Source organism: Nipponia nippon, unplaced genomic scaffold, assembly GCF_047370975.1.
Source record: "Nipponia nippon isolate SJK-2023a ecotype South Korea unplaced genomic scaffold, ASM4737097v1 scaffold_4, whole genome shotgun sequence".
NCBI lineage: Eukaryota > Metazoa > Chordata > Aves > Pelecaniformes > Threskiornithidae > Nipponia > Nipponia nippon.
In genome coordinates, this window is record NW_028262358.1 from 6,914,009 (window position 1) to 6,938,743 (window position 24,735).

Consider the following 24,735-nt stretch of genomic DNA (forward strand, 5'->3'; position numbering starts at 1 on the left):
AATTTAGAAAGAGAAGGGCTGATATTCTTAATTATTCAAGGGAAGTTTCCCATTTTATATGTCTATTTTGAAAAGGGAGTAGCTGAGCTGCAGCAGGTGGCACGGTTCAAGCTTTGCTGTGGATCTCTTCTGCTTTCCTGCGCCATTTAAAAACATGCTGCTTTTGCTTATGCATATCTTAGCAGTTAGTAATAGAGAAGTGACTAAAAAATGAACATTATCACTTATTGGTTTGGAAGGCCTAAAATCCAGTGGATTGATTTTTGATGACTCACCTGTGATTAAGACATGATGAGTAAAGTGTAAGTTATCATCTGAGTACCACTGTTGTACCATGTGTACGTACTAGAGCTTCATCCTGTATGTGTTTGGTGTTGTATGCGTAGGCCAAGCACAGCATACATAAAATTTCCTGTCAGTCAGAGGTTCCCTTCTAATTCTTTTAGTCCCTCAGTTGCTTGCCTGCTTTATGAACAATTCCAGTTTCTTGCCCTTTCACGTTACACTCCACAACAAATTCTCTCCTTCACAGACTTTCCTGGTCTGTCATTGCAATGGTCCAGCACCAAGCAGAATGCCAGAGAGATCTTTAAAAGCACTCTTCAAACCAAAGAGAAACAGTGAAGCCACTCAAGCAGGACCAGGCTACAGCAAGTAAAAAATATTTGAGCTTTCCTTATAAATAACTAATGTGTGAGTGGCAGTAAGATGTGCTAAGCTAGAAACTAGTGACAGCAAGCATTTCAAAGGTTTGGCGAGTAAAAGGAAAACAGTCTGTGATCAGAAGAATTAAGAGAAACTCTCAGAAATGACATCAAGCCAGTAGATGAAGAACTCCAAACTAGTGATAACGAAACAAAAACAAAGTTCAAATTGCATTTCCACAAGTTCCAATTCTACAGTCACATGCAGTCCCAGTCTCCAGATAAAGATCTGGGTCTTCATTTGTATAGGATTGTAAAAAGATTCAGGTTGGAAAGGACCTTGGAGATCAGTTAGACCAGCCTCCTTTTTGAAGCAAGGTATGTCAATACTGTCCTCATCTGAGGCCTGTTTAACCTACAGAACCAAAAAAATCTAGCACGTGGCACACATGTTCTAATATAGTTTCCACTTTCATGTAAGGGAAAATAATGTGATTATTTTTCTGAGACCTGGATTTTAACCACTGGACTGCTCTTCCAACTTTTCTTTTTTGTGGCTATTGAATTCCCACAGAAATCAAAGTGAATTTTGGGTGGTGAAAAAACTGTGAGCCGACCGCTCTCCCTGTGGCTTTAGAAGGCTAAACAGTTTGAAAGATTGAGCACGGTATGTGCTAGAACAGAGTCAGGTAAATGGAAATAGATCAGGTAATTAGTGTAATCTTACTGCAACTGGTGAGATAGCAATGCATTTATATCTCACTGATAAGATTGATAAGGGTTACTGTTGCATGGTTTTAAACTTCTGTTGTAGCATAAAACATCTTTTTACCCTAAGTGTTTATGTTCAACTTTTGCATTTTCTTTATTTTTTTAATTATTGTTTTGTTTTGGTTTTGAAATTCTAGCCTTTTTAGTTTTTTTTCTGAGTGCATATTTGTATTTTGCTACCAGTTGAGAATTTAAAAGAAATGTTTGCCTTTTGGATTTCTCTATCCCAAGGTTAATCCTTCCCAGAGACTCAAATGAGATCAAGGTCGGATTTTGCCATCAAAGATGGAGAGGGCACATTTCTTTCCTAGCGTGCCTCAGCCACAGAAGTCTTATGTGGTTTGATGAGTGTGAAAGGCTGGAGTGATTTAGTAACTTTGGTGTAAGGGAGGAACTCTTACTTTATAATCTACCCCTTAAATTTAAAAAAGCGAAAACATTCAGAATAAAGGGTAATTAACATGTGTTGTGAAGACAGACCCATTCAACAAAGAGTCTTGCTGTTTACTGTTGGCGCTAATATACCGTTTACCAAAGAAAACCCTAAATCTCTGTTGAAATATATTTAAACTTTGAATTGCATATAGTATATAATTGCATCCGTATGTATATATATATTTCTCTCTCTCCCTCTCTCTCTCTCTCCCCCTATATATATATATGTATATTTTGTAGTGTTATTTTTGCTCATATTCTGGAATTAAGACTAGAACACTTTCAAATTTGATGGTTTTGATAACACAGATGAGAGAATTTTTATTTTTTTAACACAAATATGACATTTTCTTAAGTTATTTCCTTGAGGGGAAAATTTTGATTTTGGTTTTGGAAGTGTCAAACAGTGTAAATGCCAAAACAGAAGAGGGTTATTGTATTGTGTACAATACTTGTGGCTTAGGTGACTGGTTAGGCTGGTAAAAATAGGTATATACTCTGTCTTTTTCTTTTTCGTGAAGAAATAGCTCAGTTTTCAGAGATGTTATGCTCTTTTTTTCTCAGACTTCTCTCTCTCCAGTAAACATGCCATTGAGTCAGGCAACTTATTTAGGTGCTGTTTGTTAGGGAAGTTTCACCCATATTTACTTGTGTCTGTGCACCTGAAGGATAAAATGTTCCCGTGCATGAAAAATGATCTTGATTTTAAAGCTCCGTGTCTGGAGATCTTGCAGTTCAGAATTATCCAGGTGTGTCAATCTGTGTTTGAACCCATGTATGTGACATAGCTGACTGCCGTGCGTGCCAGAACTGTGGACCATATATATCATGTACAGCCTACAATTAAAGGCTCAGCCTGCAGCTACTGGGGCTCAGGGGAAGGTCCTCCTCTGGTGCAAAAATAGGAGGAACAGCCTTCTGACAAAAGCTGGCACCTTCATGACAGGCATATCCTTTCACACTGCAGTATAATGCAGTTCAGCATGCTTTGAAGGCCCAAATTGGTGGTGGTCCTGGCTTATCTTTCAGTAGATACTGATCTTTATCACAGAGTCATAACAAACTATTTGGTGGAGTTGGAGGGGGTGAGAGAAGCCTTTGGCTTCGTTTAGAAAAAGTCTGACGTGAACATTGAGATACTCTGTACTTTGAGTGGCTGGCCTTTTTTTATGTCAAATCTTAAGATGTATATAAAAATCAGTATTATATTAGATCTATTCCATTGCACTGGATAAAACAAAGAGCATATTTCAATGAGATGTTCAAAACGTCAGGCATAAAATTCTTGTACTTGAGGACATTCTGTTTAATTCTTTTGTAACTGCAACTGAATGACATGAAGTGAAATGGTGTCCTTTCTAGTATAATTTCTCAGGCATATGCAACTTTGCCTTAGTGACTTGTGATCCCCTTGATTCAGAGTTTGAGAAGAGAACACACAAAATTTTTCAGTGATTGGAGGAAAGTGGAGCAAAGTGTTATCTCAGAGCTGTGATATTTGGCTTCCAGTGGACACAGAAACTTGACACAAATCAAATGTCAAACTAGCTGATAGTAGACAGGAAGGATTAGTGTTGACACAGCAGACCTGACCCCTGCCAGCAGCGTAGCTGTGTTTAAATACAGCCATGTCTATCTGAAATCACCCCAGGCACACGAGCCATAGAAACTAGGTGAAGATATAGGAAACGTGGTGCATTAGGACATTCTCATGCCTAATTGGGCTGACAGCTCAGTCTGGATGGAGGACAGTGTTTATTTACTCATTGTTGTGTGATGAGCAACTAGAAAGATATGCCTGCTTTAGCCTATGCTGATATTGGTCCTAACACTGTCTGGCTCCAGCTGCAGTAAGCCAGGACAATACAACACAAAAACTTCCTATTCACCATCACTTCTAAGTCTGTCCTGGCACAGATACGCAATGACCTCAGACCACAGTTGGGTCTAATAAGGCATTTATCTTCATGGAAATATGACCTCTTGCTACCAGAAGGATACAAAAATACAAGTAACAATGGGTAAATGAAGATAAAGGTTTATCCTGGCCAACTGTTGCATTTTCAAAACAGTTCAACCCTGCGATGAAAAAACTACAGCTTGACATAGGGTGCTGTCTGAAGCTCTTAAAAAAAGTTATCAAGGTCATGGTTGAAAGAACATGCTATAATATTGTTTTTATAAGTGAAAATTACGGGTTTGATTCTCTCTTCTTTTACATGATGCAGACATTCAATATCAGTTTTCAAATCCCAGAATCCACTTTGGCTATAGGAACAGAGATTTCAGGAATTTCAGTTTTTCACTGAGGAATTAGGTTTTCTCTCTCTTAACCTCCACCCTCCACACTAGGAGTTCATACTCTGTATGTGCTTTTAATCTTGACTTCAATATATTTTATTGTGGCTAGCTTTTAGTTACAGTTTAATAACTTCAGTTTTATTTTGCCTCAGGCTGTGTTATAATGAATAAAAAGCTTTTCCTGTGATTTACTTGAATTTATACAGCTGCCCTTGAAACAGCTGCGTAACTTTTCCTACTGACTAGGAAGGACGGCCATTTACTCAGCATAGATTGATCAGCTGAATTCGACTTCCAAACTCAATTTTGCCAAAAAAGCGTGTGGAGACAAATCCAGATTCATGAGCACTCTTCCAGATATTTTGTGTGATGTTGTTATTTCTTAAATTAAAGTTATCCTTACCCTGAAAAGTAATTTAGACTGAATAAGGACCATATTTTTATATGGCTCTCTATGCCACCTTGTGCAATGAAATGTTTAATCTGATGAGGGCCTCTGGCACAGCAACAATAGCTACTTCCCGGTTTCCAATCTTGTGAAGGAAATGGTAAGTAGATTTCAGAAGAGGCTTATATCAACCGTTGGGTATCTTAGAATTGCATACTGCTAGGTTCTTCCTGTGAAGACAGCTTAGAAATAGGCCAGATCCAGCAACTGCTCCATCAAGATCTATAGAAAGATGTGTCAAAACTAAATTTGCAGAGTCTGTGCAGGGGATCTGATCAGAATGATGTGGCAAGCTCAGAATAGGCATGGTGTCAAGCCTTTGACTTTGTTCATGTCATGTCTTAAAAACTGGCATCTAAAAATGAATTATAGCCAGAAGCCTCTGTGGGTTCCAGCCCAGCAGGCAGCTAGGATAATGAATAATATATGCTGTGTGGGAACCTGCCTACAAATTGAAGGATGGCAGATAGGATGGAAGAGGCAAGAGGTCAGTAGGATGAAGCTTAGGGAGCACGTGGTTTGAATGCAACTGTGAAACCTAAGACACCTCATCAATTTGTGAGATTTCTTTAATAAGTGCCCAGCTTCACCTTAAAGCAGGGAATCCTCTCCAGAATTCAAGACACATGAAAGACATTAACTCATAATTCCTAGTAGTCTCCTGAGTACCTGTTAATAATTATGGATGGCCTTTTTGGCCTTAGAAGCTTTGCATTACCTGGTGTTAAACCTTTTAGAGTAAACTGGAAACCAGTATAGGATGCTGAATGTGAAAAGGCATATTTATTAATACTTCCGTGTACTGACAAGTATGAGTGAAGTATATGGTTCTTACTTGCTCAGGATTAGCAAATATCAAACTGAAATGAAGAACAACTATTTACATGTACTTAAAATAACAGCTTTAAAAGAAATCTTATAAAGAAAAGAAAAAAGAGCAGCAATAAACTCTAGTCTGAGATCATACTATTAAACAGAAATATTATTAAAAGAACAATTTTTAGAAAAATGAGAATGATCAGTTTGCCCAGCTGTTCTAGTAGCAAGGAAAATGTTAATTAAAAAAAAAATAATTGTCCACATACAGTATTCGTCTGAGTATTAAATAGGTAAGTAAAGAAAGAACAAGACAGATTAGATCCTGGTGTGGAGTGTTAGCTCTAAATTTAAAAAGATTATAACATCTACAATAAAGGAGAAGCACCCAACCAAACTAGAGAGACTGTGGTGCGTTGAGTCATGTAGTGAACCTTTTATTCATTACAGCTCTGAAGAATTTGGGGTCGGTTCTCCATTCCAATATAAAGGAGGCTTAAATGTAGTGTTTTTGTAATATATGTTCAGTTAAAAGCCCTCCTCCCAGCTTTCCACTGCCAGAATGAGGTAAAGAACTAATAAGCCAAGCAGTAAAATGGTGCACATTTGTATCTAGCCTGATGAAGTACGGGAATGCACCCAGAGAAGGCTTGGCTTCTTCAGCACAGATGCTGATGGGTAGACGCAATAGGAGTTTATTCACTGAATTACCGTGTCTCAAACCTTGGCAAATATCATCCATGAAAATTCAATGAGGAAAAAAAAGGCAAGAAAAACCTGACTCTGGTTGTTGTACAAAACCACTGTGCAGAATGACAACTGGACAACCCATCCACCTGCAAACTGACAACAGCTGAGCATTAGGAAATTGGGAAGGAAGAACTGAAGAAATCTTTGAGACTTGTGTTGAAATACCTAAACACCCTTGACCTCCACTGGCTCAGGAGGAAAAAAAATTGAAAATCCACCATCTCTCGGCAGAGAGAAAGCTGTGTAATTCCAGAATAATACCATACTGCACTTAACAGAAAAGGTCAGTAAGGCAGTTACTGTCAAATACTCCAGCTCTTAGCTGTCTGGGAGCCTCTGTAGGTCAGAGAGATGAGACAGACCCCTCACAGTCTGTCCTGTACAACAACTCAGGCCTTTCCATAGCAATGTGATGGGATCAGAAAGTTAGTCTTTCAGATACAAAGATCTCAAGCCTGTTCAGAACCCCTCTATGCTTCCTTACTGAAAAGACTTTGAAATAATTAATATCCTTTAAACATTCTGAATGCTGTCTTTATACATACTGGCTTAGAAAAATGGAAAGTAATAAGGCAGGAAAAAAGAAAATTCTTATATTTTTAATGTGATAGAAAATATAGTCTTTCCTGTCAGATATAATTCTTACTATGAATGTCCACACTGTGTTTGCGATATTTTTAAAAGCCTGGATAGGATCACACTGAAGTGAGTGTTTTTGAAGTTAATAGAAAATTCTGGGCCTTTAACTCTGATAAATAACTCTTGAGTGCTATGAAAAATTTCATTTTCAAGGAAGCCTTAGACTTTTTATGGGAAATTTTTCCAGCTGAAAAATTTTACTGGCTCTACTCTTCATTCCCTGCTATGGACCAGATTTGGAAATACCTGTGAAAAACAATATATTTGGTTTCAAGGAAATCACTGGGAATGCATGGATGAAAGCATTGTAATTGAGGACATCCAGATCTGTTCTTACAAAAATGCTTTATATTTATATGGTCTGTTACCTACATGTGCTGAAGAGCATTGCAAACATAGAAAATAAAGCTCCAAGAGGGTAAAAGTTAGCCAAGAAAGCCAGCTGTGTATGACTTTGAGTCATATCCCAAACACTTGGAATACATCTGTATGGCCTGTCAAGATGTGCCGTATTTGTAACGTGACAGGTTTGGTCCTAGAACTACTGAGACATAATGGTGGAGGCATATAAAACCAGTGCAGTCACAGAAAAAGGAAATTTCAGTACCTTTGTGCACAAAATTATGTTCAGAATTAGCAAGATGGGTTACAGACATACTTCAGAAAAACAAGACAATTCACTTGGTCTTTTGTAGGGCATTCTTTTAAAAATTCTTTACAATGCTTTAAAAAGATGGGGGGAGGCAAGAAGGAAATATATATATTCCTGAGAATCACTGTAATCGTCAAGACTGTGTGAGTAGTTTGTTCCTTTGGAATAACTTCTATTTAATCACTAAGGTATCTCAGGGCCAATGAGAAGATAGGCTGGGTAGGAAGAATGCAGGGCAGAAAGTTAAGAGATTTGAGTTCAATTCCAACCTTGGGACAGATTTCCCGCGTGACCATGGGCCTCTCATTTGGACCTATGTTTACTTACACAACAGAAACACAGCGTGCTTTGCCCGCACCCTGGCCTGCATCTCAACCCCAGATGATTTCTCTGTGGCTTTTCTGATTTGGGGAAAAAGATACTTCATTTCATTGCGGTCATATGAGGTGTAACTCATTACTAGATTTTACAGTTTTATTGAAATACTCAAGACGAGCTTTCAAAGTGCCTAACAATGATTAGCAATGCTTATTGATTACAGGAATTTTTGATTGGAATCTTGTATTTCTGAAATAGATAATTCTGAAAGAAAGATGGTGCTGAGTCAGGCTATCTGTTCTCATTGGAAGAGCTATAGGTATTTTGCTTATTTCTACAGAAGGAATAACACATACTTGTTCTAAAACAGAAATAACACCTCCTCCCTGTTCCTGCAGTTTTGCTAGGTGGATTGCAATCCCAACTTTTGAGTCTGGCTTAGTATAGTATTTTCTTCATGCAGCTCTCATTGTGTGCTATATTAAAATATGACTTGGTTGAGTATTGAAAGCCCTTACTAAGGGCATGACCACATCCTCATGCTGTTAGAGCAGGAATTTCCTAGTGAGATGGTGTTACAGTTCAGTGCAAATACCCTGCATATGGCTTTCAGAAGAAGAAAATTCACATTAACATGATGCTTTGGATCTGTGTCTTATCATGGCTATTTACTGTGTTAGAAATATCACACTGATATAAAGATATACTACTTCTGGCTTTGTAGACATTATTTCAAGCTAGCTTGAACATTTCCATGTGATGTGGTGTTGCACAGTGCAAGCTTAGATACTTGGTCCTTTGCATGGACCTGAAGTAAATTAGATTTTGAGTCTACATTAAGTCCCTTTTAGTAGTGTGTAAAGAGATTGTAGGACTGCAGTCCTACATTACTATAATGCCCTCTCTGGATATTCTAGGTCCATGTTCATCCCATCCAACTTCAGGCACCTAACTGTTGTGCCAAAGTTAGGCACCTAATTACATAGGTAGCCTGGTGAAGCGGTCTTATGCGAGTAGATGTGTCCTGTGGAACTATTGTGTTCTCTTGACCATAGAGACAACCATCCTTCTAATTTAAAGGCATTAGTTGGTCATTGATCCAGGTCTCCTCTTCCAGAATATGATTGGCTTAGTTTAAGCTATTTCCCCAGTGGCAAAAAATATCTGAAAAAGAGGGGTAGGATAAATCATAGAATCATAGAATGGTTTGGGTTAGAAGGGACCTTAAAGATCATCTGGTTCCAACCCCCCTGCCATGGGCAGGGACACCTTCCACTAGACCAGGTTGCTCGATGCTTACATATGTGCAACTGCAGTGCAACTAGTTTCACGTCCTACCTTCATGTAACTTTTTTACGTACACAAGTCCCATTACAATTGATTCAGTCTTTAACAGTGTTCATTTGATTAAATCCGGAACAAAAGTTGCCAATTCTGAGTTTTCTAAATCTTGAAATATGGATCCATTTGGGGCCTTTTTTTTAAATATCAGTTCTTCAGCTTTAGTGGAGTTTCTAGTTGAAGTCACCATCAGATTTCAGTTCTGTGGAAAAAGCACTTGTTATAAATCTCAAATAGTCGGTAATTGATCACAGCCTGGAATTGTAAAACTCTATCTAAGTGCCTGAAATAGCATACGTTTGTGGTATGGTATGTGGTTTCAGTCCAGGTCAAGAAAAACGGAGGCCTTAGAGAATATGAAAGTCTTAAGAAGCTTTCCACGAATAGAATGGGTCAAGGGATAGCATAGTCAGAGCATCCACATGCTATGTGGTGAAATAAACTGCTTTCGACCCTCAGTGTCTCAGCCGTTAGTCACAGCAGACAGACGTTCCTTTTGTTCACATTGCTGAGAAAATGGCTTGATTCTCCTTTTATGTCTTTTTTTTTTTTTTTCCCCACCCATTGGGTACCATGGTGGTGTACTTACTGAGGTCACCTGGGATTGACAGAAGTGATCAGCTGTGATCTAGCAATGCCAATCTGACAGAATTTCTTCAAAGGATCATTTCTAAGTGGCAAAAATTAAAGCAGCTTCCTTTCTCCCCACTGTAATCTCCATCCTCGTAAGAGAGTCAAGGAGATGTAGGCCTCTCATGGATGTCTGCAGTAGCTGTTGTAGTACAAGCAATGTGGTAAAAACTGAGATTGCTTGGGCATTTGAGAAACTAAATTTTGACCTGGGAACTTAAATTTAGGTTTCTAGCTTTTTAAAAAAACAACAAACAGTTTGGGCTCTGCTTTCTGTTTTTAACAAGTTTTCAATAGGATCATCTTGTGGCTTTTCATTTATTCTAAACTTAATTTATTTTGATTTTAAGATCTCTGTATTTTTGCTCTGTAAGACAGTTTGGGACCACTGATACTCAATGCTTGCACAATTTTATGAGGATAAAACCTTTTTCATTTGAAGAATTTGCCACTATGGCAACAATTATTTTTTTGGAAGAAAATATATAAGATCTCTCTGTTGTGACGCTGAACTTGGGTACCCTAATTACCTTTCCTTCAGGGATACAGGAATCACCTAAAGGTCTTTTGACTTTACATACCATAGCAACTGTGACAAGTAACTTAGGCACCCATAGTTGGCGTTTTAAAGTGGTGTAATGCAGGATATCTCTGATGTAGTTTCCTAATGCTTGGGTGAACACCCTAAAAGCTGGAGCATTCTTCCTATTGGGCCAGGCTGTGATCTTTGTCATAGCACTAAGTGCGCGCGCAGCACCAACACAGTAATCGTATCCAGCATCGCTGTGTGTCTGAGGCTTGCCTGTGAATTATAGGCTTCCTTTTTACAAGCATAGGTTAGTAAATGATTGCGTCCAGTGCGCCCTGTGTGTTACTGACTACTCCTAGACCATGGTGCTCAAAAACTTGGAGGAGAAGGAGAAAAGAAAGCCATCTCTTCCAATCCAAACCTCTCCAGCTGAAATGAACAAATCAATGAGCAACTCTGCCTGCTTTTGTTTTTGCCCCATATTCAAGAGCTGGGCAACTCAAGGCATGTAAGAAGGAACTAAAACTTCATCCAATGGAGAGAGAGAAAAAAACAAAACAAAAACAAAAAAACAAAAACAACAAAAAAACCCAAAAACACCAAAATAAGACAACGACCGTTAATGGTTCTATACACTGCTGATCTAATGTGTGCAGTTCTCGGTGAGGAATGAAGGTCAACTCCTTCATACCCAGAAAGATCACAGTCTACCTATCAATCAAGACACAACAGATGAAAGAAGGTAGATGATAGTGGAAATAAGCTGTATAGTAATTCAGAGAAAAGGATATCTTCAGAAATGGCTATTCATGTGGTCACCTCAGTCACACATGGCCACAAGTTCAGCCAACAAGAAAGCTTCAGAATTTGCACAATAGAGGGACTTCACAAGCTTTCATGTGCTGAGAGTGAGTGCAAAGCGATTCTGTCTAACTGCTCTTGAATAACCACAGACTTTAATATTGCTTTCTATAGGTCTGCTATCAAAAATCTTTTTACTTAGTATATATTTTTGTAATAACACAACAATTTGAGAAGATTAATCAAGATCCTAATATTAAAACTTTACTGACTTTGTAATGAATTAGCCTTCGTATCCAGCTAGATTCTAAAAGGTGTTACAGAAGTAAAGCAGTAGCAGGATGCCGCAAATCCTTTTAAATCAAATACCCCACTCTTTGCTTGAGGCAAATCTCTGTTCTTTGGCGAGAGACCTTCAGATGGAACATTCCAGATATTCATGGCAGGTTTTATGTAGCTTGTTTAAGGTTTCAAAATAAGAAACTGAGTTTGAAATATCTATGGCCCTTAATACCTTTAAGAATGAAAATTTAACAGGGGTTAAATTAAAAAAAAAAAAAGACATTCTGAAATATGGATTAGCAATCAGCTAAACTGATGTTTCAGTTAAGCAACTCAATTCCCTTTTTCCTTGTACTTTCTTCGCAGTACTGTGGCATACTTTCAAGAGAACATGCATTTAAGCACTGGCTGGAGTGGCGTACAGAGCATGTGCCTAAACTTCTGCCTTGCTTAAAAGATACACATATATCTTCGCTGCTAGAGTACTAGAGCTGCTTAGCACAGCTCAAACAGGGTATATGGCTAGATGAATTAATGGGGCCTGTCTCCTAAGAGACGTGTGTGTGTTTAGTGTGGCTATATTTAGAGCTATCCTGTCTGAAAAGGGCTTCTAGTAAATTCCCCCCCTCCATTGCAGAAACATAACCTTTCATTAGCACAAGATGATGATGGTCAGACTTTGAAAGCTACCAGTAAAACTGAATAAAGTCAAGTTTCAAGAAGTCACTGTTGCTTTCCTCTGTTTTTTTCCCAGCTGCAGAGGAATAAAAAAATATGCTCAGCTGAAGAACTGACAAGCAATAAAGGACTTGCAGCTGGTGGTGGCCCTGTTATCCACCTCAGTGTAGCAGTCTGCCAAGCAGATGAAAAGGAGGGTGGTCTAATCATAAGAGTTAAAGGGAAGCAGAGCGACATGTATGACTGACTCCAGCCTTTAGCTTGTTAGGGAGGAGGAGATATTGTTGTTATTGTTAATGCCAATTAAGGGCAAACCTCTTTCTTAGCGATAAACAGTGGAGGATGCCTACAGAGAAATCCAGCTGCTGGAATGCCACCAAGTATCTGGCGGAGCACCTGCATTCCAGATGTGTATCTCTGTACCACTCCATCTGCTGAGCACACCATATGCTAGTAGTGGCTTAGGAAAGGGTACCGAAAGTTATGGTTTTGTTACTGATGATTACAGCATTAGACCATCTCAGCCTTCTTTGACCCACAGGCAAAGTCTAAAACAGTCTTGAATTCCTCTGGATTCAGTTTACTAACAATATTCCTCTGCCAAGGAAAGGAAGGTCAGGTTTTCTCTTAGGCCATGATAAATTGGAGTAAGTCAGTGGAGTTACACTGTCCAGAAAGCAATGGGGTAAAATCAGTCAGGCCTTGTTTAAAGACCAACATGATTTTGCTGTAGCAATGTCCTGCTCACAAGAGCTGAGATCCTTTAAACAGAAAGTTGCCTGTTTTTTCTGTAAGCCTTTCCCCATTCATTTTATAGGGAGAGTGGGTGAAAGGCAGAACATGGGAAATCCTCAACATGACAGCTGAGGATAAGCAAAAGCAGATTATGGAGACTAAAACCACAACCTTTTTACTTCAGAGGCCTCGGGTCTCCTTCACTGTGTCTATACCTCTAAATAAAAGAGGTGCAGAGAGCAGTCCCTGTGCCCAAAGCCAAGTGGCATGGACTGGTTCATGCTAGCTCTTCAGTAGAGCAGGGTTGAGTTCCTTCTTCATGGCATTTTGAATCCGAATTCATCTGACCCCTGTGCGGTGCCCAAGGAGTCCTACAGAATTAGCATGTGAGTGGGTTTTTTTCCCCGATATCAAGTGCCTGAAACATAGTGATGCTATATTCCTACTCTCAAGCAGGTTGCTTTTATAGCATGAAACTGGTGCTATGTGCACAGGGGTATGATGGCATAAGGGCATGTGGGAGTGTCTAAGGGTGTAAAGCCTGCTGGGATAGTGTTGCCAAAATGTTGAGGTGGCCAAACCATGTCTTGAATCTGCTGCTTTTGGGAGCAGTCCCCGAAGAGCGATATTGCTAACCTATGCCTGGATGTGGTACTGGAGGGAGATACTTGGAGGAGTCTGGATACGGTCAGGGAGTGAACTGTCAATTATGTATTATGGATGTTCATGGTTCTAGTGTTCGAGCTCATTTCTATGCCCTCTTTTATTCATCTGAGTAAATGTATCCCTGAAGATAACACAGAAGGGTGTTTCCAGTCTACAGCTGCATCCTCGACCTGGAACCTGTGCAGTGCTGCAGCATGCTCTCCCCAGGGAGCCCTTTTCATCCACATGTGGGCATGGGTCTTCAAATGAGAGCTTTCTCCTTCCTCCCCGGTGGCTGAATGGGGTCCAGGTATAGCAGACTTTATGATGTTCTTTTCATAACTCTTAGTTACCGAGCACAAGAGCAGGATATACAAGCCTTACTCACATGGGAGTTAATTTTAGTCTCTTCTCTGTGCTTTCTTTTTATCTCTTATTTCCATGTAGTTGTTCTGGCTGTAGCATTGCTGTTTTTGTGAGATGCTGGGTGATCTCATAAAGGAAATCCCATAATGGTTATTATTAATCTTGGAATCCAAACACTCACTTTGTCCTTTTACTTTTCCCTTGACATATTGAGAGACTAGTCGGTATATGACTACTTACGAAAAGGATGGTGCTTTTGATGGAACACCGATTGATTTAGTACAAACTGAGTAGGAAACTATGGCTATCATAAGCTTTGGTGAAATCTAAAGGAAATTTGTCATGATTCATCCACAGTTGTTAATATGACAAAGCCCAGGTCCATACAAAAGAACACCTGGTCTGCTATTGAGCATATCTCTTGAGAACAGCATTTGCTCACATGTTTATTGCTCTAGCAACAAGCCTGAACATGGATCACTATTTTTTAAAACAACACAAAAAATAACAGATTCTGCTATGGGAACTTTTCTGTCATAAAGGAAATTATATTTGCTCTACAAACATTGAGTGCTCCCACTTTTTAAGGACTGGCTGCCACTCTCTGAATCATTAAAAAACAAAGAGACCCGTTTCTTGACTCTTGAGAATCTAAAGATGTGCCAAAACATACACAGATTTCATATTTTCCAGTAGCTACAAATCAGACCCTTTCTCTCAAGAAGATCCCATTTTAGAACAGCCTCTTAGGTCACTTTAGAAGCTCAAAGTGAACCAACTTTAGAAAGTAGAATAATTTGCCTTATAGGGTGAATCTCACCCCTCCACTTTTGCGTCATCTGTCCTTTAAGGATAGGTTTTAGATGATGACTTGCACTCTCACCTCTGCACAGCAGCGCTCTCTTTCAAAATGCATATGTATATGAACATGTATGAGGGTTAATGTGCTGATACTTCACTAGCTTTGATTTTAGTCACTCTGCCCCCCACTCTCCCAAACTTTGAAAAACATATACACATGTATGCATAGGTATGCATACCTATGTACATAAACAAAGACTGAAAGAAGCTTGGATGTCCCATGAAACACCTGTGTTACAAGATGTTTCATAATCTATTCATATATTCTAATATTTCTGCTGCCTGGTTTCCTACTTTGTAGACAGATCAGCTTTGTTAATTTTCTCTGTTTCTCTTCTGATTCCTGGTTTTCCATTCCTCCCCCTGGTAACGCTCAGTCAGCGCAATAAGAGTTTTTTTTAAGGCTGGACAACAAGGAGGATAAAAATGGAGAGGGAGATACTTTGAATCCCAGAGGTTGCTCATTTCTGTCTGAACTGAATAAATGGCTGCATATAAATGTGTTTCTTCTTCTTTCAAAAAATGGTTTGCTTTTTTCTGCTGACCCTGGGTGAGTCTGGAGTTACCTGAAACTGTTTGTAGCTGTTCAGAAATGGCAAGCTTTCCCACCTGGATTCCTCCCCTGTCAGCTGGAGGGGGCTTTCAGGTGGGTGTTTGTTTCATTGCGTCTCAAAGAGATCCGTTCCTGTGCTGAAAGACAAGCCCAAGACAATGTTTTACAGAGCAGAAGATATTGTGAGGGACCAATTATCACATAAGTGGTTCTCACGGCTTGGGCTGGTACTGTGTGCCAGGTTGCACATTAACTTCTTTCACTGCTTTTTACCCAGTTTACTCAACATTCTCAAGTGGTGGCTTTGTCAATTGTTTCTCCTGCTGATATTTGGACAGATGATAGCCCCTTGATGCCAGCTTAACCCAGCTAATAAGAAATAGGCCAATGTGAAACTTTAGACCAAGTGACTGCTCTCATGGTATGGAGGGGCAGTAGGGTTGGTTCTGGTTTAGAATCGTTATTTATTCCCAGCTGACAAGTAGATCTCCCAGTCCTGCTCTTGCAATATTCTCTGTAGGTACTCCATTAAAAAAAAAAAATACAGACACTTTATTATAATTTTTTTTTCTCTGCAACACCATGCTTAAGTATTCTCTAATGAAAGTCAGCATACATTTAGGGAGTATATCTGAATCATATGAGCACAAATGTATTTAAAGATTTATAGGGTTTCATTGATTCCAAAGGAATGTATAATGACCAGGCAATTTTCAGTGTAGTTTTCCTATATAAATCTTACCAAAATGCTGACATTGTGTTATTAACACTAGGGGCTGGTATTGCTGCAAAGTGGAGAGATTTATGTGGAGGACAAAGCAGGGATCCTGTGAAAGCATGTAGGGAAAGCACCATGCGAAGTGGCGCTTGCTAATTCATATAGCTGTTTGTTAGTTTATGAGCTTTCTATATTATGTATATTGCAATGACTTATGAATTGGTATGATTCTTCTGATTAGAGATGCTATAGTTAGGGATGACAAATACTGCTCTGGGAAAAAAAAATATATCACTTTTAAATTTTACCAGTAGTTGGAGCTGAATTTTAACTATCTTAAGTATTTTCCTTTTGCTTAATCCTGTTAGATGCTGAATGCTTTCCATGGTTTCAAACTAATGTAGGAGCTGAACTTGGGCAGGGCTTTTTGTTGTCAGACCTTTCTTTTTCATCCTTTTAGCGTTTGTGTTTTGTTGTTGGTTTTTGTTGGGTTTTTTTTTTTCTTTTTTGATGAGGACTGACACAGAACAGCTAAGAGAATAATGCTTAGAACCAAAACAGTTCTTAATAAGAGCATATCACATATATGCATATGTAAATATGCACCACATATTTGTTTCCCTGTACTGTTATTAACCTTTCAATATTTAAACAACAAAGATTTTTAGAAAAGACAGTTTGCCTTTTATTACTTATACTATTGCCTTCATGGGTTTTTTTAAACCTAGCTGGGAAGATTAATGTGGATGAAATGCTCTCATTTTTTTTCCTCCTCTTAATTTCTCTTTCTAAGCTGAAGGAAGTATTTAACAGCATACAAAAAGCACTGTTTTCAGTAAAATTTAAAGACTAGCAATGCTAATGAGGAAGTTTTTGTTTAACTTCCATTTTTTTGTTTGCAGAAGCTAAATTATTTCTTAAGCAGACCTCAAAATGTCAGGGGAGGGGGGACAGACTTGTGATGTGATAGCTGGAGCTTTCTCTTCTTTTGCATATGTATTCATGCATGCGTGTGTGTGTCTTGGGGTCTTCATTACCAGCAACAGTTTGCAAAAAATAGTTGTACTATTAGGATGATCTGGTAATTTCCCTTTTATGAAAGCGTGAGAAATTGTTTGTTTTGAAGATCCCAGTGTGTGTTCCCTGCAGACACACACACCTCAGATTGAGGGAGAGTGAAAGTGAGAATGCCTCGATGTGATCGCAAGGCCTGGGTCTTACACTGCACCTCTGTGATCTCTACAGCATGGCAATTCTTGTCTGGTTGTGACTGTTGCTACCAAATGCAGTTTCAGTTCCTGAAAATGTTATGAATGCTTGAATTTCAGCACGGGTGCCCTGTTATTTGCCAGGAGTTGCTGGGCTTTACAGTTCTAAGGGTGGGATCTCAGGTGCAAAGGGTTCCTAGTTACTACACATCTGTTAAATTATTCAAGTCAGTTGAGCATATGTTTGCCTAAAGTTAAGCATGCGCTTGAAATCAAGCACATCCTAGAGTCAGGGCCTTTATTCAGAAGCAGTAAGCTTCATGGGCTCACTGCTGGTCAGATGAGGAGAGTCTCAGAGGTTACACAAATTTGGGGTCCAGAGGCTGAGCTCCTCACTGAGTTCAGTGGGAGCTGACAGAGCTTTTCAGTGTTCAGGATCAGGCTTTGAATGTCTACAAAACAGCAAGATACATCTGCAGAAGTGTCTATTTAAGGAATGGCGATTTAATTTTTATTTCTGATCATACTGGGGTCTGGAGGAATATTTTGTGCAATCTGGTTGGCTGAGGGACCTGCAAGGTCCTACTCCAGGGGGCTCATAATCACAACCAACAAGAAAACATACTGGAAAACCTCCAGAAAGATGGGCTTAAAAAAAAAAAAAAAAAAATCTCTTTTCTCACATATTTAGCCTGAACTAGCAATAACAACTTCGATGCAGGGCATTTCCTGAGGATTAATGACTGTCTGGGGTCATCATCTCCTCCCAGTTAGTTATTAATCCCCAGGAAATACTCTGTGCCTTGATCATTATTGCTTAATTAGCATTGAGAATGTGGGGGGTTTAGGTTTCTTTTCATGCATCCTGTGAATTGCTAGGGTGGGGGTTTCTTTCATTAACTTGCCCTTTTCAGCCTAGATGGGAGCACGGGCTTTGCTTACAGTTTGCAGGTTTGAGAATTTAGTCACAGGGTTAAACCTTTTCGAGCAATTTGAGTTCCATGTGAAAGCACCACTAACAGCCCACATCTGCAGTGCATCAAGAAGTGTCCCCCTCCTGCTCAGCTCTGCTGAAAAACATGGGGTGGCATGGGGGCAGTTGCTGGAGTCTGGGAGCAGAGGATGCCAAAAAAGGGCAGGGAGAGTTAGGGGGTGGACGAAGGAGATGAAAAAAAGGGAAGCTTGGAGGAGTGGAGAAGTTAGGCGCTTGCAGTCTCAACAAACAACTTTATCAGCCACTGAAGAAGTTCTCATGTCATATGAAATTTTGAAACTTTGGGAATTTTTTGGACTCCGAGCAGTCTTCAAGGAAATACTGCTTGATTCAAAGGGTCCCAACTGCAGCTAACCAAATGTATTTAATTAAAAGAGGGGGGAACATCAATTCAGACTGTAGCCTTCCTTGCCCACCCCTGGAGGAGAGGAAGATGATGTACAAAGTTCCCTCTCAAGCATTGTGCGGTGGGACTGAGCTCAGGAGGGCTGACCCTGCCAACCACCCCGTTCCTGCATCGCTATCCCCTATATAGATTAACTACAGCACTGGGAGATACACACCGCATGGTGTATTAAGGTCGGCGGATGGATGGATGGATGGATGGATGTCCTACCATACCAAAATGTGACTCCAACTACGTACAGTGACTGACGGAGCCTGACCCCAGGGATGTGGGCACTGCAAGTCTGCGTGTCTTCAGGCACACAGTGGTTATATCTGTTGATTTTTTTTATGTATGTAGACTTAAATATATTTTGAAAATAAAATTAATTTTAAAAAGGAAATATCAAGTTTTCTGCTCCAAACAAAGTCATAATATAATTTTTTTCAAGACTCTTGTTTTTAAAAGTTTTTGTAGAACTCCATTGGGGGAGACAATTGGAGCTGTTTAAGTGACATTTTCCTAGCTAGTTCTGCTTCAGATCTCATTACTCACTCCTGCTGGTGTGGGAACCTCTGCCTGTCTCCTCAGAGGTCTTTTTTGCTCCGGCGTGTTTAAGTGAAAGTTGTAGCAATCTGGGCTTTATGTTTAGAACCAGTAGATGCAGATCAGTTTCATGCCTTGCAGTAAAAAAAACCCTTATCCTAAATATATATCTGGCCTCATAAATATTTGTATGACTTTGGTGAAAACATACAAACATGCAGGATGTGTACTTTGGTCCTCAAAGTGCTACTCTTTTTACTTTTCTACCTAAATATCCCATTTAATACTTTAGCCCTGCAGAGACACAATGGTGCTAAATGAATGACAAATTTTGCTCAGAACTACAGATTTCCAGCAGAATTGAGGTCTGCATTTTGTTTGCAAACTCCACTCTTAATAGTGGATAAGCTAAAAACCAAAAAATAATAATAAAAAAAAAAAATCCAAGCTTGGATGTTTGGGATGCCACACTTCTCTTGGCTTTGGAAAAACCATTTGTTTGAGGAAAGGTGAGATTGTAAAAGGAATACCTGCTTATTTGTTAGTTTGAAGAGTATGGAACAAAAATGTATTTGCCATTTTTAATTCAACTATCAGAGTAGTTATGCTCTTTAAATTTTGCCTGAAAAAACAGAGATACATAAAATATCATGTATAAATCAATACAAGTAATTATTTCCAGTTGTTTTGAAAATAGCTTTTCAAAGGCATAGAATCCACTGTAACTGAAATAACTCCACCTAACCAGATAGCATATATAATTAATCCAATATATATAAAAAGATATGACTGGTTTTGACCTTAACCCTGATGAACGTTAAATCTAATCCTCATTTCAACTCTTTCCTTAAATATGGAAAAAGGTTTTTGACAAAGTCAACGGCAACTATATATTTCAGATTCTCCATAGAGCGCGCTGTAATGTTCTCATCCAAATCTTGGTCTTGTAACTGACCTCCGACAGCCAATGTATGGCCAATGTCAAATGATAAAAGGCATAAAAAGAGGAGAGGGAATAGAAAAAGAGTCATTAAACAGATGATATATAAATGTCCATTAATGAGAGACATTCCTTTCTACATTCAAGTTCATAGCAAAGTTCCACATTGGATAGGTCTCAGGGGGTTTAAGGCTTCATTGGACATATTTTTGCATGGTTGTGTTCTTACTAAAGAACAAAAATAAGAGACCTGCATAAAATGAAGATAAGATCAAAAAAAAATGTATGGGAAAAAACTTCTCTGCTTGCTTGGGAGACAAAACAACATCATAAGTACTGGGCGTTTGTATTTTGCTGTAATAAGGCCAGTCTGAGTGGAAATCTGAAACTATAATGTCACTGAAACAATTTCTGAAAAAAAGAAAAAAACATAAAAGGAACTGAAGCACAAGATGAGCAGTCACAGACCTGTGATAATGTCTGATACCGACTTTGTGCATGCCTAAGCCTAGCTTGCTGGCATGACTGGGAAAGCCAAAGCTGGTGGAAGTGTGTGGGTACACACCCACTGGGAGTCCCATGCTGAGAGGTCCGGTGGCTTTCATGGCTCCGTCCTCCTGGCCTTTGGCCCTCTTAGTGTCCTCTGTTTGCCTTGCCTTACCTCTTAGTCTGTAAGACTGAGCTCCTCAGAGATATTTGGGCACCTCTCATAAAAATCAGTCTGCCTCTTCCTGATGACAGAGTGTCACTTTTATAATGCATTAGAAAAGATGTAGTCCGGTAGTGCCCTGACTTGTCTGAGCCCTCTGGTACAGGAAGGTGAATAAGAGTCAATAAAAATAACTAGAGAAAGGCAAATCTTTGAGGATTTAACATGCATAGCATCATGGGTAGGAGCTGTCCCTCTGCATTTGACTTCCCTGTAGCCTTGAAGCTTGCAGCACACCTGGCAGCTGGGTCTAAAGTTGCTTCGATGAATTAGTATAGAATTTGTCAGAGCAGTTATGCAGGAAATCAGGACAAACCTTAGCTTCATTTCTCTATTTTGGAAAACAGGGTCTGGATCCTGGTTAAAGCCTAATGTGAAAACACTGTGGGAACAAAGTTTTATGGTTTTAGTCATATTGGATAACTACTCTGTCTCCCAGTTGCAGTGAGATGAGATCTGATTGGGGTTTTGCAAGTCTATGAGCCAAAATGTGGAATTATCCTAGAGTTTACTGAAGAGGGTATAGACTGTAATTGACTTTGACTAACATGATTCTCATTTTAAAAACTGCATAATGGTCAGGAAAGCTATGCCAAAATTCAGTTAGTTGCAGTCTGCTTTGAAAAAGAATCTGAACTCCCAGTATTACACCCCTGGATTGTGATGATGTTAAGCTACAGAATAGAAAGCACTATGTGAAATTGCATACCCACTGAGGTCAATGGAAGACTTGCATTCAATTGAAGTGAGGCCAGGGTTTTATTCTCCCCCTAACGTAACAGATTATATCGTTTCTAATCCACCCACCCTTGGAGAAAAGTTCCATTCCACTTCTTGAGATCACTAGTGTTATGTCTCTGCTCTCTATCTGCCTCTCTGCTCGCCTTAAAGGGATCTGCTCAAAAAGCATGATAGAGACTACATGGCTATTCGATCTAGTTAGTGAAAGGACAGTAGTGCAGAGATGATGACTTGAATCAGGGCTTCTAGTTATTATTCTTACTTCTGTTGGTGGCAAAGCAGATCTGCATCTAAGTTGTGAGGTAGATTTCCCATAAACCTGATCCTCTGCCTGTCCAGATCAGGGATGCGCTGGAGGAGGTCTCTGGCTGTGGTCTCTTCCCAACAGGCTATTGAGACATGGTCTGACAGTGCAAAGTATTACTCCTGAGCTAGAAAAAATAGGAAAGAAAGGCGTTCGTTCTCATGCAGTGCAGAGGTCTATCTCATTCGGTAAAGAATGTAACTGAGATGGAAAACAGGATTATGGGGATCCGAAGTCACCATAGCAGGCCTGTACCAAGAAAAGGAAAAAATGGAATCTGAAACCATTCATCTCAGCCTTCTGTTTCCTCATCTTTCTTGTAAAATAGACATGAAATGTCTTAGCACGTGTATGGTCCGTTTGAATCTAGACGTTTAAGGGAAGCGCTCAATTCCTAGATCAGTGTTAAGCATACTGGGTGAAACAATAGTAGATAGGAGTGGTGAAACCCTTACTTGTCTTTGAAAAGCTGCCCCTGCCTATTCAATAGTGGTCAAAAAGCCAGATTTGGGATTATTCTTTTTTCCATTTTCTTGTTGTTTTGGGAGAAAAAAGTTATCTTTCTGATCTGCACATGGTCTGAAAACCAGATGTTATCATCACTTAGTTATAGCTCTGCTGGTACAGCATGTTTTGTTTATTAAAGAAAAGACATGGTTGAAATTAAATCTATGCGATACATGTCATCAAGCTTTATGTATTTGCAAATAATAAACAGTTTGCAAAGCGTGACTTGAGCTTGTGGGTTGCAGCTTAGTGTCATTTTAATATAGGTTTCAGAACGCAAGTGGCACTGCAGTATGTGTGTCTTTAAGTTGGAAAGCACCTTTGAAGAATGTTATTAAAAAAGGCATATTTCATATGCTGCTTTCCTTTGTCAGGGAAGATGGACTCTGTCTCGTGGCAGCTGTAGTTTAAGTAAACATAAACTCTGGCCCAAATTTCATAACCATCATTTCCTCAAAGCTAGCAGCACTAAACCAAAATATAGTTTTATTTGGCTAACCCCAAAGTAGGATGTGGTTGCCAGCCTCTGAAGCCACAGGATCAAGTTTCAAGTAGACGCCACCGGAGCTATGCCCTTGTCTTAATCAGGAAAGTCATGAATGCGTTACTCTCAACGCCATCATTATGTTTAACAAACAAATGTAACCATAACAACAGGTACGCTAAAACTAAAGCCTACATGCTCCTTATCTTGCACCAGGACAGTCCGGGGGTGCCACGACACTGCTGGGCTCAGGAGGCAAAAGATGTTAGAAAGTGATGATTGCCAAGGGAAAAGGCTAACTCATTTTCAACGTACTTCCCATTCTGCCGTAAGCACAGAGCTCTGCATGGTGCTGCCAGTCATGGCGTATAAGCCCAAGACAGCTGCTGTCTGGAGGACTTTCACCTGAGCCCAGGCAGAAAGTTTCTTTTCCCAAAGAGGAAGATTGAAACCTAAAAACCAGTGGCATGTGGCTGCGATGTGCCTTGTTGCTCCCCTTTTTCTGCATGTGCAAAGGGTGCATGTTCAGATACCTTTGCCTAACCTCCTGCCAACTGATTCACATAGGTGATGGGCAAGAGCTTTAGGACGGTGCCAATGGAAGTGCCAGATCCTTCTGGTATAAGTGGCTGTTGCTTCATTGATTGCGGTGGAAATAAGCTGATTTTGTCTGGCTGAGAACAGGGTTCCTTAGGCTTTTCTGTTCTCACTTTCTCCCCACCCGCTTTGCTTTTCCTTTTATATTGCAAACACCTCAATGAGATGAAGGGATGAACAGATGATAAAGTCAGTGCCCCTAGTTAATGACCAGCACTATATTCACAACCTCGTTTGGTTTTGTTCCTATTCGTTGCTTCAATGGTGCCGATGAGAAGGAATTAATTTTATTGAGGACAACTCAGTGAATTAAATGAAAAACTGCTCACTTGGCTGGAAAGGCTTTGACAGACGGCACAGCAGCCGGTCAGATTTGAAAAACTTTGCATCTCCTGGACTTGGGGAGAGAAGGAGGCAAGAGAAAGGAGGGGAGGGAAGGTCATTGCAGATAAGCTGCAAGGCGACTATTCCAAGGCCTCTGAAAAACAACAGAGCAAGCTGCAGTCTCTTATTTTGATTCACGGGTCTCCCCTCCCTTTTGTTCCTTGAGGCACTAAATCTGTTCCTTAGCCCCCCTCATTTCAATAAACACCCAATAAGAAACTAATCGTCGTATGGTGAATTAGAGAAGAAGAAAAGGTGCTCAGAAGAAATGTTATGGTCATGGAAGACTCTTATGCGTTGTAACCATCTGGTGCACCACCATTACTATGAATGGGATAATTGAGTCCCAAATAACTTCTTTTGGGTACAAATAATAGCCATCACCCTGGTTTGTATTCTTCACAACAGCATCACCCCATCATTTCACATCACATCTGCACATTTCATTGATTGGGCACTGCGCTACCAATAAGTTACTACACTTAATTAAGCCCACATAATTCTCTTCAAATGAGCAGAAAAGTTTGTGTATAGGCCAAAAAGAAAAGGGGCTGCAAATGAGACTTTAGTGACTCCACTTTGTATGAGGTATTGAGATTGATGGTGATCCCATGCCACCAAGGTTTTCCTTCAACATAGGAAAACTGTGAAAGCATTAGGCAGCTCAACAGCTGTGTATAATCTGAGGAAGGCCTGGTTTCAGACAAACGTTCTCCCGGAGGTGATTGAAAACCCTTTGTAGCATAATCTCGCTTTTCAGAAAGTGTTACAATTCATTTGATTTGATTTCTCGGGTGCCTGGCTTTCACGGCATCATTAAAAACTCTGTAAGAAACTGAGAAATGGAGTCCTCTGCAAAGAAGCATTGTCTGCTCTTCAAGCGTGTTTCACTTGAGCGCTGGGAGAAAGAATTGACAGGGAACAGGCAAGCGTAAGCCTTGGAGTAAATATTACTGAAAATAAAAAATAAAAGATCAGCTTTCCCAATGGAAAGGAATGAGAGTGTCAAATCTTTAAAGATTT

At 39.7% G+C, this 24,735-nt stretch overlaps 1 long non-coding RNA gene across 2 annotated transcripts in view; it reads left to right on the forward strand.

Annotated features, from left to right (window-relative positions):
- The window catches only part of LOC148053084 (uncharacterized), a 207,323-nt gene that overhangs the window by 137,415 nt on the left and 45,173 nt on the right, over positions 1-24,735 (forward strand). The window contains exon 4 of one of the 2 annotated variants that reach the window (XR_015708802.1): positions 18,651-18,774. The exons of the other annotated variant lie outside the window; for it this stretch is intronic. This is a non-coding gene — a long non-coding RNA (uncharacterized LOC148053084). Of the gene's footprint in view, positions 1-18,650; positions 18,775-24,735 lie in introns of those variants that run through there. 2 annotated transcript variants of the gene reach the window in all.